The sequence below is a fragment of the Pristis pectinata genome, chromosome 6, assembly GCF_009764475.1.
Source record: "Pristis pectinata isolate sPriPec2 chromosome 6, sPriPec2.1.pri, whole genome shotgun sequence".
Classification (NCBI taxonomy): domain Eukaryota; kingdom Metazoa; phylum Chordata; class Chondrichthyes; order Rhinopristiformes; family Pristidae; genus Pristis; species Pristis pectinata.
Window position 1 is genome coordinate 14,155,757 of NC_067410.1, and position 16,226 is coordinate 14,171,982.

Genomic DNA, 16,226 nt, shown 5'->3' on the forward strand with positions numbered 1-16,226 from the left:
GATTACACTTGAATAAATTCCTTCACAAATCCATATATTTTGTCCTTTGACTCTGCAGTTCCTAATGCCTCCCTAATTTAGTATCATTTCAAAATTTGACCAATTTGCTCATCATGTTTCCAAATCAGTCACTAATGTAAATGAGAAAAAGTGATCAAATTAATCAGTACAGATAAGACCAGTTTATTCACTTCACATGGTAGACCGTATCAGCAACACTTGCATCTACACAGATTCTTTACCATTGTGATATATTCCAAGATACAGGAGGAATATCAACAAAAAAATAGGGCATCATGTCACATGAGCTTGATCAAAATCTTAAGCATGATTGTAAAGATAAAGTGGTGGAGAGCTTATGCCTCAGTCAGGTGAAGATTTGAGCACCAAAAGCAACAGACCAGAATTGGAGGAATACAGACAAAGCGCTCAAGGAGTTGGTTAGAGGTAGAGAGGGGAAGTACACAGAAAGACTAGAGACACAGAGATTTGAACTAGAGGGTACAAATCCTAAGACGTAGTCACAGACTACAAGACAATGAGGGTCAATGGGAGGTAGGTAAACATGACTTGATGCAAGTCATGCCAAAGGCAGCAAAGGTTTTGATAACATCTGGTGGATGGAAGATAGGCCTGCCAGAACATTGGACTAGTCACGTCCACGCGTTTCAAATTGCAGATGGGTCGAGATAGGATGGCGAAGTGTTTATGTAGGTGGTCTCAGTGATCAAAGGGACATAGGAAGCTCAGCTCTGTGACAAATTGGATAGTGAAAATACAGTCTAATACCACTTCAGAAAGTAGACGGAGAATAACGGAACTGGTAGCTAGTGAATTTTCATTACAGCTTAACTGGGAGAAATTGCTTCTCTTCCCATACAAGGTTCAAATGAGCAGTAGAGGTACTGCTGGGGCAAAAGAGGTGTTGATGAGGTGGGCTATCAATATATATTGGGAAATTTGATGTTGCCTCGAGGTTAATGAAAAACAGAAGAGTGTTGAGGATGCTTCCATGTGGGGTTTCAGTCTAAGGACTGGGAATTAACAGTGTTGCATTCTTGCAAAGTTGTTTAATAACCAGGCAAAGAATTTGCATTTATACAGTGCCTCTCACATCCTCTCAACACTCCAAAGAGCTTTACAATCAGTAAGTTATTTTGAAATGTGGTTATTACTCTTTTGAGGACAAAATGCACTAGTAGAAGATGTAACAAAAGTGAGATGGTGTTCATTAAGCACATTAATACATAGCTATGAAAAATAGAATTTGAAATTTCACCAAGATTTGTGAAGCAGTCCTTTATTAACCATAAATATTATGAAAACACAGAACAAAGTGAAGTAAAATGAGATAGTACATATTTCTGCCACGAGAGGAGGCTGTAATATTAATTACCGACAGTTAAAAATGTGTTGAGTACAAATTTGTGAAATGCTTAAGGGATTGTTGGTGAAATCCTGGGCCAACTTGCTTCAAAAAATTGGTGTTGTGTTTCACTTTGTGACTTTAGATAACCTACATGTTCTCAATCTTGGAGTTAGGCAATTAGAATCCAGAAAGGAGAAAGTATGATCAGGTGGGGAAAGGAAACTCTACATTAAATTCTCTGGTATACCTACAATGAAATTATTTTACAATGCTGTACAGATAGTTACCAGTGATCAATCTCAGCTGCAGAATATGGAAATAATAAAGATTTTAAATTCCTGTAAATGGATGTGGTGGGATGTGTGTGTGTTTGTTTGCGTTCAGTGGGTTGGGGTAGAGGGAGAGTGTAGTAGACCATAAACTTTAAATAAGATCAGGAAAAGAACCTCTTCTAACATACAAGGAGCAAAGTTTTAGTTCCTAAATACACCAAGTATTTAAAGCATTTATTCAGTTTGACCAAAACATCACCATGTTTAACGGCAAAAAGCCTGCTTAGCATTACAAGATTTAAACATCTGCAGACTATAAACTAATATATAACACACAACAGGGAGCCAAAATGTAAGGGATGGAACTCAACAGTTTGCAAAATACTTTCATCTAACTGCTGGAGTTCATCTTGGATCTCATCCAGATCCACCATTTTGCCTTAGTTTGATAACAATTTAGTCCACAGACTCTACCATGTACCCGATGTCTTTGGTGACACAGTTAGGATCCAATACAACCAACTCACCAGCACATCTGTCACTGTATCTGTCCTGGGGGAGGATGGAGACCAGCGAAACCAGCCTAGTTGAGAAAGGACATGAGCCTAATCACTTATAAACACCAAAATAAACAAAATAAATTTATCCTCTTCAAAAGGATTTGGGTGTAATTGAATCAAAATAATGTAGTTTTTCCCCCAACTTCTTTAATACAAAGTGGCAATATACCTGTATCATGTGCTTTTATAAACAGTTTTACTTAATTAAGGATTAGTCAAAAACATTTTACATAGAAAGTTTCTGATTCACAAATTTAGGCATTTTCTAATCAATAGGCTGATATGAGCAGGAAAGCTAAAGTAGCAGCTGCTTCATTTATTTTTCTGTGCTAGCTGTCACTGTCAGATCTGGAGGAGCTCTATTTTTTATTTCTCTTCTTGCTGTAAATTAGTAAGCAGATTGATCAGGCTTCCCACCTACGTGGATGCACAGATGCATCCATTATCCAACTGCTGCTCAATTACCTAGAAAATTTAATTATCCACAGCTTTTCTTCTTCAAATAAGTTAAGAAAAATTGGTCTTTGCATTGCTGTTGGGATTGAAATAACTCACTGGATACAGCACCTAGCCAAAATCAAAGGCAACAAACAAAGGGGTGAGGGGAGCAACCGGTATGTACAAAACCCCAGAGAAATGTAGGAAAATATTGCCTCTCAAACACATTTTCAGCATCAACTAATAACACAGGAAAATGAATAGACCATTAAGCTTTGCAAATCTGTAAGAATATGGCTAATCAGTGACCTAACTCCTTATCGATACATTTTCCCTTAATTTATATGCCTGGTTACAAATATACATCAATCTCAAAACTAAAAAAAAGACCTAGCATCAATTACCTCTTTTGAAGCATTCCAAATTTCCACCACCCTTTGTGTGTACAGTTATTTTCTACCTTCATTCCTGAAAGCTCAAATTTTTAGACTATTCCCCCTGACCCTGGAATACACAAACAGTGAAATCAAATTCTCCATTGCCCTCTCAGTTCCCCTTTGCATAAAGAAAACTTCAAATAAATCATCCATTAATCTAAATTCCAGGGCATGCAATTTAAGTTTGTGTAATCTTTCCTTGCAATTTAACTTTTGGAATTCAGGTCGTACTTGTTAAATCAATGATGTACCCCTTCTAAGACTAATATATCTTTCCTATGACGTAGCGAGCAGCACAGCCCACAGTACCTGAGATGTGATCTAACCACTTCTTTGTGCAGTGCAGCATAACCTCTATCAGTCAGATACAAGGCTAGTGATCCAACGCGTGTTTTGGTTATTTTCTGTATCTATGTATGGAGATCCCAAACCTCTTCAGATCATTAATGCTTCCAGCTTTTCTTCAGAAAGCATCATGCTTTGTGCAAATCACACAAAATGAAAGTTAAGTTTTTCTCCCATCTATCTTAACTTGGGAGGTATCCCTTCCAAGTTTCAAATGGAAACTAACAATGCCTAATTCCCAAGGCATTTCTTAGTGGTGTGGATTCAAATGCAACACAGCATTTTTAAAAAGTAATTCAAGAATAAACATCTGATCAAACAGAAATAGGACTAATTGGAATGCACTTTCAAGAGACCAGCCACCTTCAATATTGTAAAAGTCTAAACCAGTAGATTTTTGACCAAAAAGTTACAAATATCAATTAACACTGTATTCCATGAACACGTGCTTTTAGCGTTGCGAATCCATTGTTGCATTAAGTACCGCAATGTAACAAAATATAGATTTACATCCATAATTCCTTATACAGGTATTCCTTCATGTCAGGAAAGTTACGCAGATGATCCAAACAGCATTATTCTCACATGCTGTAGGGTAGCTTATAATAGAATTACGAGTGGAGGCACAATGACTTTTCAGTCAAAAGCTTAATATACAGTTCTTACTTTTCGTTTAAAAACAAAGAACTTCAATACACTTGAATATCTATGTCCAGCAAAAGCAGAATCTGAAGAGTATAATTTACTATCTCACCACAGTGAAATGATCATCGTCACAGTGGCTCTTCTTAAAATAGGCATTCCTAATAACAGCAACTGAAATTTCTGAAAAATCTTGACATTGTTTCATTAAACCATTCATAGCAGGCAAGGTAGTGTAGTGGTTAGAATAATGCTTTACAGTGCCAGCAACCCGGGTTCAATTCTGGCCGCTATCTGTAAAGAGTTTGTACATTCTCCCCGTGACTGTGTGGGTTTCATCTGGGTGCTCAGTTTCCTCCCACATTCCAAAGACGTACAGGTTAGGAAGTTGTGGGCATGCTATGTTGGTGCCGGAAGCGTGGCGACATCTGTGGGTTGCCCTGATGCATTTCACTGTGTATTTCAATGTACGTGTGACTAATAAAGATATCTTATCTAAACATAGTATGTCAAGTATGTCAATAGCAAAACCCAGATTTTATAAAGAGGCCAGAAATTTCATCACTACCTGCTGATGTGCCATTGACCATCTTAATTTTTCCACTCCCTCTTACCCACTTTAATTTGCTCCCCTTTGAACTTGGAACTCCCTGCTCACAAATAGCTAACACCAATATCATCATTAAACCAGCCGACAATGGTGATGCTGTTGTAGTTTGGCATAATCTTGCAGAGGCCAAATGTCTGCTCTCGGACACCTTGTCTCTGGACCAGAGAATATCAGGCCACTGTCTCCCAAACAGTCACTGGCCTTAATTCATCAAGATCTTTCCTCCACAGACTCCAACCTTACAATTCCCCAAGCCTGTACAGTCCATCTTCTCCCCAAGATCCACAGGCAGGACAGTCCCAGCAGATCCATTGTTTCAGCATGCTTTTTTCCTATCTCAACCTCATCCTCCACAACCACCGCTCCAATTAGACTAACTCTTTATGGGATATGTGGAACAGTCCTTGTGTCAATCCTACTCAGGTCTCCTCACTCCACTATTGTTCAGGCACATGGACAAGTGTATTGATGTGGTTACCTGCACTCATTCAGAACTTGAAAATTTTGTTACTTTTGCTACCAACTTCCATCCTGCTATCACTTTCACACAGGCCATCTGACTTTCCCCTTCCCCTTCTGGATTTCTCTGTCTTCATCTCAGGGGATAAGTTAGCAGCAAACATCAATCACAAGCCCATTTATTTCCCACACCTCTGCACTCACTCCATCTCTTCCCTGCCACAGCAGGGATAAGTTTCCCTTAGTCCTTTCACCCCAACAGTCTTCACATTCAACAAATCATCCCTCATACTCTCAGCCACATTCAACAAGATTGCACCATCAGATACATTTTCCCCTCCTTTCCTCTTTTGGCTTTTCAAAGGGACCATTACTTCCTCAACTCCCTGGTGCTTTTCCACCATACTGGGATGCAAACATTCCTTCTGTGTTTGTACTGTACTGTGCTGGTGCTGCAAAAAGCTAATTTTCATGGCACTATATGTATGTATGCCTATGACAATTAACTTGAACTTGAAGCAGTGAATCACTTGCACATCTTCCAATAGTGTGTATTACTTATAGTGTCCATAATACTCCTTTACATTAGAAAAAACAAATGCAGATTGGGTGAATCCATTCAGTCTGTGGGGATGACCCTGAATGTCCAGTTCCTGTCACCTTAATTCTCCATCACACTCCCACTCTGCCCTATCCGTCTGTGATTTCCTGCAATGTTCCAATGGGACCCAATGAAAGCTCAAGGGAACAAACCCCCACCTTCCATCTGGGCACATTGCAGCCTTCAGGGCGATATCAAATTCAACAACTGCAGGTAACTTGTGTTTAAGAACTGACTAATTTTGCTGTAAGGTTTCCATTTGTAATGATAAACCAATTTTATTGCTTCCCAAACACTGCCTGATCTGCTGGGCATTTCCGATGTTATCCTTTTGGTTCAGATATCAGCTCTGACCTGCATTTCAGTTTTTAAATGTCCCTTTGTTTGCTTTCTCTGAGTGCACTCTTTAATTTTTTAACCAGACATCAGGATCCCCTGGCTTCATCCTTTCAGACATATTCCCTTTGCCCCATTCATACCCTCCCCTACTCTTTCTGCAAATTAAAACTAATTTTTTTCCTACTTTCTCAATTCTGACAAGCTACCTTAGACCTGAAACGTTAATTCTTTTTTCTCTTTCTATACATGCTCTCTTATCTTTTGAGTGTTTCCAGTATTTTCTTTTATTTCAGATTTCCAGCATCTGCACTATCTTGAGTTTCAGAAATTTACTTCGGCTCACTTAAGACCCATATACACAAACCAGCATTTTGTGAATACAGCCAAAAATTAATACCACATTCTACTTCAGGAAGAACTGATATCTGGATATCAATGCACTGCACCTGCAAGATATAAATTAAACATGTGCAGGGATATTACAAATACCTTAAATGCCCCCTTCATTCCACATCCCTCTCTTCAGATGATCAGGATATCAAAGATTGGCTTGTTAAACCACAATGTAATGACAAGTACAAATCCTTCTAAAGCACCACAAGAACTACATATTGCATGTAATGTGCCCTTAAAATTATCACCTTCTATATCCACAACACAAAGGGCTATAGAATGCACTTCTGATCACACCAGGAGCAAGATCAGTTTTTCAAAAAGAAAATTGTGGGTAGTTTTGTTGTCAACTTGGGTTGTCAGACACATCAGGAAGATCCTACCTTAAATTCCAGATATGTGCAGCAGATTGAAGGCACCAGTAACTTAAGAGTTCAGGGTATTAAATGCATCAGCCATTTCTTGGCTATGAGGTCAAATCCCTTTTCAAAAATCTAGGTTGATGCTTCAATGGAGTGGTTAAAAAAAAGGTGCACTGTCAAAGGTGTTGTCTTGGTTCAAGGCCCCATCTGCGCTCAGAAGGACATGAAGGATCCTATAGCACTATTTTAAAGAAGAGCAGGCAGTTAACCTTGGAGTTCTGGTTGAAAATTATCCTTCAATCAACATCACTAAAACATTCCATCTTGTTACGATCTGTAATGCTATTTGTGGGAGTTGACTATGCACAAAATGGCTAAGATCTTCTACAACACTTAATTGTTATAAGCCACTTTGGCATGTCCTGAGCTCATTCTTTACATCTCTCCTTCGAGTTACAGAGCAGATCATGAAATGCCAAAAGTCTTTCCACTGGGAAAACTATAATGGGAAATGAGCAATCAAAAGATTCTCAATGATATGCAGAATGAGCAGTTTAGGAAGGACATGTAAAATTGTGGTGGAAAGACATTTAGTGACTATTGGAAGAGATTTCCTCCAAAGTGAGACACCATAATCTATGTGCCTTCTCACACAAGGGAAATGACAAAGAATCTGAGAGAGTCATTCGAGCTTCTTTTGCCCAAAAACAGCAAGAAAAATGTGTTTTTATATATACACATTAATTTTAATTATTAAGTACTTCACTTTGTTTAATCCCTCAAAATACGATTTCAAATTTAATTCAACCATTGAATTAAAATTACACAAAAGAACGAATGTAACAGAATTCTGATTTTTAAAAAAATCAATATTGAGAATCAGGTGGCAAAATATGACACAGGAAGAGTAAGACATAACAGGAAATGTGCAGCATTACCAACAAACTGAACAGTTTATCAAAGACTGTCAGAAATTTCACAAGATGTAACGGGCTTCAGGAAAATACTGCCACTACTTCAAGTGGAGTGTGTAAACAGAGGAATCCCCACAGGTTTTTCTAAACGGTAAAAGAAAGAGGAATTGGAGGCATTGTTCTATCTTGTTAAAGATCTCAAATCTATAGTATAAACATGCACTGTATATTGTATCACCCACAACTGAAAATCAAAAAACTCCAGATACTGGAAATCAGAAATGAAAACAAAATGCTGGATACATTCAACAGCTCAGACTGCACCTTTGGAAAGAGAAACAGAGTGAATGTTTCAGGTCAAAGACCTTTGATCAAAACTAACACAGTATCATCTACTGTTTCCTCACCACTTCAAAGCATTTCTGAATACATGCACACATATCTAGATATTATGTGCATATATTGAATCAGAATCCGGTTTATTATGACTGACACATGTCGTGAAATTTGTTATTTTGGGGCAGCAGTGCAGAGCACGACAAAGACATAAAAATTACTATAAGTTACAAAATAAATAAATAGTGCAAAAGAGAAATAATGAGGTCATGTTCATGGACCATTCAGAAATCTGATGGCAGAGGGGAAGAAGCTATTCCTGAAACATTGAGTGTGGGTCCTCAGGCGCTTGTACCTCCTCCCCAATGGTAGTAACGTGTAGAGGGTTTATCCTGGGTGGTAAGGGTCCTTAATGATGGATGCTTCCTTCTTGAGCCTCCATCTCTTGAAGATGCCTCTTGAAGCACTAATTTATCCTGAGGCCAATTGCTTTGGCCCACACATACACATACACTATTTAAATCATAGAGTGGGTAAGCTTTACACTCATCATGCACTTTTGAGACAATACGACAGCAACTTCTCCTGGTCCAGCTACTAATATAGTACTGAAAACATTGATTTAAAACACCAAGAACCTTATCAATCAATATCAAAATATTGCTCTTTCTCACATATTCAGGGTAGGAATAATGCTTCCAAGGCAACTCCATATGTAATAGCCAAAAATTTGATATTTGATGTTTTATCTGTATCATCATACCCAGGTAGCAGCAAAGTCTTGTCACACCAACTAATACAAGCAGTGGTACACAAGCAAAACGACAGCTTAGCATACAGCTCCTTCAACCTTCACTGCCACAAACTGCAATATGGAAAAATGGATGCTGGAATTCAGCAGAATATCCATTCAGACACTTTAAAAACATTGGCAAGGGTAATAGCGATTGTGGGGCAGTCTCAGGATGTTAAAAAAGGTTAGTGGCAAGTGGTAAAAGCATCTCAACGTTTAATGGTCCACATGGAAGAAATCATGAACAGAGATATATTTGAAATGTAACAGCACAAAGTGAATGCAACCGTAGTAAACAAAAGCACTATCCAAGCAATGTAGTTTTACAAATTGACACAATAATATATTTGCATCAATTGTTAAACTGGTATCTTGATAATTATAACGATGACAACTCATCATTTTTTTTCCTCCAGCAGAACAGGATCATCCTTAATTTTTCTCTTCTCACAATCACACTAATAAAAATTCAAAACAAACAACTTGCATTGAAATAGTTGCTTTACAGTAATTAAATAGACCAAACAGCTTCACAGGACGTTGATCAACAAAAATTTAACACCAAGCCTCAACACAGCTTGCCAATAGTTTGGTCTAAGAGGTAGATTTTGAGGGAGAGGGCGGGGGGTGGTGGAGAGGTGGGCGGGGGGAAAGAGCTGGCCGGGGGGGAGAGCTGGCCGGGGGGGAGAGACAAGTAAAGATGGGAAAAGAGAGGAAGCTAGGGAGGGAATTCCAAACTCTCAGGGTATGATAAATCCCAGAATTAGAGGAGAACAGAGGATTGTAAGGTTGAAGGAGGTTGCAGAAGTTAAGCAGTTGTAACCATGGAAGTATATAAAAATTAGAATTTTAATACCAAGGCAGATACAATGTAGGTCAGTGTTAGGGTAGTAGCAGTGGAGTTTAGATGAGCTCAAATTTGTACAGGTGCAAGGGTGGAGATTTGCCAGGGGATTATTTGAATCTTCATGTAACAAAAGAATAGATAAAGAGTTCAGCAGCAAATGTGTTCAGCCAGGAATTCAAAGTTTTTTTTGTGGTGGATCCAGAACTCAGGTCAGAGATTAAATAGGATGCCAAGGATGCAAACAGTCTGACGCAGGATAATAATAGATTGTAGTAATTAATTTGTCATAAACAATGCGCCACAATTGATAAGCATCTGTTAATGGCCAAAGATAGAGTTTTTTTTCTAATGTGACAGTGCTAAAATAAGTTTCTAATTAATTTTTATTTATCAAATATGGTTGGAATGATCGCCATATAGATAGCTCAGTTCTGTGTCTGTGGGCATACAGGTTTACAGTTAAACACATTCACAATGAAGACATCTGCTACATATGCAAATTCCACTACTTGCAGTTAAAATACATGGAGTTGTTATTACGATCATATATACCTTAAAAAGAAGCTGGGACTGCTGCTATTGTCATTTAAGGTACCCTTATAACCCTCCCCCTATAACTTTGACAAAGCTTTCACCTTAACACAAACAAGTTCGAGAACTTCCCAACTTGAAACTACAAAAGAAAGCTAAGGTTATTTGGCACTTGTAGAGTATAACTAGGCTATGAATCTACAATACCCAGGTACAATTAACAGTTAACTTCCATGTAAAATCTGCATCAAGGGTTCTATAGAAATAATCGACTGCAGATGCTGGAATCTAGAAGAAAAGCACTATGATGTCGGAGGAACTCAGCAGGCCAGGCAGCATCTATAACTTGCATCAGCACTCAGGCACAAAGAAGGGAATCAGCTGGAATTTTTTGCTCAAGTCCTATTAAAATACATTTGTGCCTGGAGATAAAACAATCACAGTGATCATAATTAGCAGTTATACCCCACACTAAATAGCCTTCCAACAACTACCACACAGACTTGCACTTAAAATGGCCACTTTGACAAAGTACTAAAACAGGGACTGCTGTTCAAAACAGGATAATTCAGTAAAGCTCAGCAGGTTTAGAACAGGAAAGAAAATTCGAAAAGGAAAAGAGTTTTAATTCCAAGCTCAATCTTAAAAGTGCAGCAACTTTATTACAGTAACTTATTCTAGTCTTTTTTTTAATGCCTTTGTATAATTCCATATGGTTTTGTAATATTAGGGACTGCATGAACATGTTTGCAATCTAACACAGAAAACATTCTAAGCATGTTATGAAAATTAAGGAACAGGGTCATTGAGCTGTGGAATTCAAGAGTTTATGAAATAGGTTTTGAGAAGGGTTTTTTAAAAAGGCAAGTGCAGTGAATAGGCAGAGAGGTTGTTAAGTAAGTTTTACAGAGTCAAGAAGGTCAGAGTTTTACTATGGGTAGTGCGTAAAGAAATGGATGTGGGATACACAAATGCTCAAAAGTTAGAAGACTGCTGAATGGGAAGAGCATTTTTCCTGTGGGAGGATGCAAGTCTGGATAGAATAAGACCACGAGTAAATTCTAGGATCAGGAATTTGTATCTGATGAATTTCAGATCAGGCAGCTATGAGCAAACGGGACTTAAATGTGCAGCATGATGCAATTGACTGAATTCTGGACACATGGATGATCCCAATGGAATACTAGACTTTATTCCAAGAGGGGATGAAGTATAGAAGTATTGTTACAATTGTCCTGATTGTTGGTGTAACAATCCCAGTACTATGTACTATTTTGGTCGTTTTTTTAATGAGAAAACACATACAACAAATGCAGTTCAATGAAGGTTCTCTGGGTTGATTCCTGGAATGAAAGGGCTATCTAATAAGAAATGATTGAGCATGTTGCCTGTACTCATTCAAGTTCAGAAGAAAGAGAGTTGAAATGGGATATGACAAGGTGGATATTGAGAGGTTGCATTCCCTTCCTGGGTAACCCTGAACTAAAATTTCAAAAAAAGCATCAGCATTTAAAACTTAGAGTCTTGAGTCTTTGGAATTCACCACTCTCTAGAACCATGGGAACTAAGTCATTGAATATAATCAATGCTAAAATGGACAGACTTGTGGATTATAGGGGAGAAAGGGTGAAAGTAAATAGGCAGTAAAGTGAATTTGAGGTCAAGTTCAGATCAACCATTATCTTATTGAACTATTGGCTAGACTTGAGGGTTGCATTGCCTGGTGTTGCTCCTTTGTTTGACACATATAGAGCAGGAGGATAAAATACAACAGAAGCAAGTCAGAAAAGCCTGTGTGCTGTGCTACCTGGTTACATGTTGATTCACGTTTTGCTTGTTTTTGCTAAGCATCTATTTTGTGTACAAAACATAAACTGTTGACATTTGATTTGGTGTTGCAGTTGTTCTCTGAAAAGTAGCAAGCAATGAATCCAAGGATTCCATCAATAAAACAATGCTTATTTATCTCTAATAATCCCATATTCTTAAGAATAAACAGATCAGCACTTGAATCTTTGCCATGATATCTTTCTAAAAAGAAACTTTACCCTTTGCAAGTAGCTTCACTGCTGCCAGATCAAAAATGAAGTGAAATATATTATGGGGACTAAGCACAGGTCACATCAAATTACTGAGACTTTAAAAGAACTGCAGTGACTATATAGCTCAAGTATTCTTCAAGAATACCAAAACTGTGTATGATTTTTGTTTTCTTTATTTATAGCTAATAAATCATACATTTTACAATGACTCAATAAAATGGTATTATTAACTTCAGGTAAAAAGTTGGACCTTTTGGAGTTAACCATCCACATGAACTACAATTCTCTGGCACAGGAGCAGCTATGGAGGAAACAAAATGGTTGCTGTAAAATTTTAAACAATGAATCAAAAGATTGACCCAAAAAGCTGTAGAACTGTCAATAAAATGAGAACTTGCAAAGGAACAGTCGTCTAGCTTGAAAACTATAAAATATTATTCTCAAAACCAGAATGTGTATTCAAACACTGGCTGGTGGAAATGCTCCTTATTTTCCCCTCCTCCATAACAATTTGGTGCCCAATCTCCACGTTGTAGCTCCCCAATGCAGCACAGAAAAGAACTGGGGACTTAGCAGATATCCAAATCTGCCTTCAAAGTTAATCATCTTTCCTAACCCGTAGAAAAAATTCACAAATATTTGATGCTCTTTGAATCTGACAAGAGTATGGGCTGTTGGATTTATTGGAATAACTTAGAATGACATGGAAATTTACAATTAAGTCAATGAAATTTGAATCTTTACAGCACAGACACTATTCAGCCTACCAATTTCTGCCAGCTTTTTGTATTGGTATTGGTTTATTATTGTCACTTGTACCGAGGTACAGTGAAAAACTTGTCTTACTAATCGATCGTACAGGTCAATTCATTACACAGTACAGTTACATTGAGTTAGTACTGTTACGGACTAGGTTACTATTAGTGAATGTCCCTTTAAGATAGAGCAAAATGGTGTGTGTGTGTGTGTGTGTGTGTGTGTGTGTGTGTGTGTGTGTGTGTGTGTGTGTGTGTGTGTGTGTGTGTGTGTGTGTGTGTGTGTGTGTGTGTGTGTGTGTGTGTGGGGGGGGGGCGTGTTTACGTCAACAAAAGATAAAGGACAGAATGACGTTGTGGAAGTCAGAAGAAGTCAGTCTGAAGAGAGAGAGAGAGGAGAGCGAGAGACACCAGCCTGCTAGTTTCTCTATCGACGGATGAGAAACAATAACTGTGTCTGTTACTACAATCCACGTATGGAAATTGGGAGTAACCTGGTGGAGTTCACTTTGTTGCTGACCTGTAGAGGTAAACAGGTATTTGTGTAGACGACCACAATTCGGATGCTTTTCGGGGTGAGGAAGTCACTACTGAGTAAACACTGAGGTGTCATTTGGGTTCCATCGTGGAACATTTGGATTTCGTAATTACTCTCTATTGTCTCTCTACATCTACGGCTTATCTTCAGTCAACGGTGGTTTTGAAGAAGACTGTGCTCACATTTCACCTTACGGCTTGCTGAACTGAACTTTAAGAACCATTCCTGGACGTGGAGTTTGGGAGTTTGCCACACACACACGATGAGTTTAGTTTTTGGGGTTAATGTTTAAGATTTTAACATTATTATTTCTAACATTCTAACATTTTTACTTTTATTCTTCTTATTATTATAAGTAGTTATTAATAAAGTAGTTTTTAAACACTGAATCATGACTCAGTGTGTTTCTTTTGTTGCTGGTTCGTAACGGTACAGAGTGCATTGATGTAGTACAGGTAAGAACAATAACAGTACAGAGTAAAGTGTCACAGCTACAGAGAAAGTGCAGTGCAATAAGGTGCAAGGTCACAACAAGGTAGATCGTGAGGTCACAGTCCATCTCATTGTATAAGGGAACCATTCAATAGTCTTATCACAGTGGGGTAGAAGCTGTTCTTAAGTCTGGTGGTACGTGCCCTCACGCTCCTGTATCTTCTAACCGATGGAAGAGGAGAGAAGAGAGAATGTCCCGGGTGGGTGAGGTCTTTGATTATGCTGGCTGCTTCACCAAGACAATGAGAGGTAAAGACAGAGTCCAAGGAAGGGAGGCTGGTGTCCGTGATGTGCTGGGCTGTGTCCACAACTCTCTGCAGCTTCTTGCGGTCTTGAGCAGAGCAGTTGCCGTACCAAGCCGTGATACATCCAGATAGGACGCTTTCTATGGTGCATCGGTAAAAGTTGGTGAGAGTCAAAGGAATCCATACAGTCCCATTGCCCCACATTTTCCCCACAGCTTTGCAAATTATTTCCCCCATTTCCAATTCTCTTTCTTGAGAGCCTTAATTGACTGTTTCAACTAACATTATTGACTGCAATCCACTCTTAAATACTGTTTGTGCAAGGTCTCGTCCTTGAACATAGCAGATCAAAAATACTGATCTTCAGATCCATTCGCATCCTTTTTGATCTTGCATCCACCTAAGCAACAGTGCTTGTTCCATCCAAGGTGCGTTAATACACACAGTTATGCAACACTTAGCTTAAATAAGGAGTAATGTCAGACAGGCTGAAACAAAATCCAAATTATTATCCATTAGTCTCAACACAGCTAGTTACCACTCTATTCACTGGATGATTAATGGAAACTGCCAGATAAAAGTGCTTACAGGAGGAAAAGCATTTAAGGATTACCTCATACACACCCATCTGGGCAACACAACAGTTAATACTGCCACAATAAAATTCATGAGTTTTAACAGAAACTTATAGAAACAGCACTGTGCACATAATGTTTCCAGTTGAGTGAGCCAATTAATTTAAGGCACCTGCTTCTGACAGGGAAGCAACTAATAGGGATCTGCTACAGTTCCAATACTTCTTTGGATCAGCTCTGTATCAACACAGATAGTCAGGGATCATCCTTAATTTTCAAACTAAGTTAGTGAAAATCTCCATAAGCACAATTTTTGTTTGCATGACACAGAAATCTGTCACATTCTGTACCTTTAGATATAACTCATGTAACAAAGTTCACAGGTTGGAAATATCCTTGATCAAAAGACTATCAAGTTTGTAGAGGTGTACCTTCAGAAATGCCTTTTGATTTTAAATACACATAAGTAATCTCCCCTTCCTTACCTAAGCAGGTTTATCATACCTATTGGGTTACTGGTTAAGCAATTAGAAAGAATCACCACTTTCCATAGTAAGTCCCAATAATGTCAGATAGATCAGTCCATAATCCACAGTATAGAACATTGTTCTGGATTAGGTATATTAACATTTTCCTACTGACAAATGTGCCTAGATTGGTTCATGCCACCCCATCAAACAAACTGGGCATAGGGAATTATCCCTATTTTAGAACAGGTGGGCGTGGGTTTCCTCAACGTTGTGCCACAGTCCTTATCTACATCAGGCCAACAAGATGCCAGGACTTGCTGAATATCAGTGGGCAGCTTATCAACGAAGAGGATTTCACTTTTGGACTGTGGGTCACTCCTAAGAAACTTCATTAACATTTTACTAATCAGACATTAGACAATTAAGTGTGCATTTGAGTCCTTACTAGGTGTACCTCCGGTACCAGATATATCTCATAAATTGTGAGTTAACACGCTGCTTATGAATACATTGCCATCATCTTTGTGACTAAAAAAGCACAAATTATAACAACCACTGCAACATTAGAGATCTTATAATATCAAAAGATAGCCTCTCCTTAACCCAAGCATGACAGGAATCAAACCTTGGATATATAGGTTTGTGGTCTAATGTGCAGTCCCAATTTATGGTTTCTAGCAGTCTGATGACTCAGAATTTCCTCACCAGCTTTTAAGACCGCCAGCTATCCCCAGCATGCTAGAAGGCTTTGCAGAGATCAGTTTTTGATATCCCACCCTCCATGCTGTTCTTGACATCATGCCAGTGGTACATACCAGATTTATTCCTCGCCAATTGTATGATGCTGTGGCAAAGGGACAT

The 16,226-nt window shown here is 38.5% G+C and overlaps 1 protein-coding gene across 11 annotated transcripts in view; it reads right to left on the bottom strand.

Annotated features, from left to right (window-relative positions):
* Positions 1 to 16,226, bottom strand: part of setd5 (SET domain containing 5) — a 124,168-nt gene that overhangs the window by 80,194 nt on the left and 27,748 nt on the right. For 6 of the 11 annotated variants that reach the window (XM_052018390.1, XM_052018389.1, XM_052018388.1 and 3 more), the window contains exon 2: positions 2,169 to 2,224. The exons of the other annotated variants lie outside the window; for them this stretch is intronic. The gene's annotated coding sequence lies outside the window, so the exon portion shown is untranslated. The remainder of the gene's footprint in view (positions 1 to 2,168; positions 2,225 to 16,226) is intronic. 11 annotated transcript variants of the gene reach the window in all.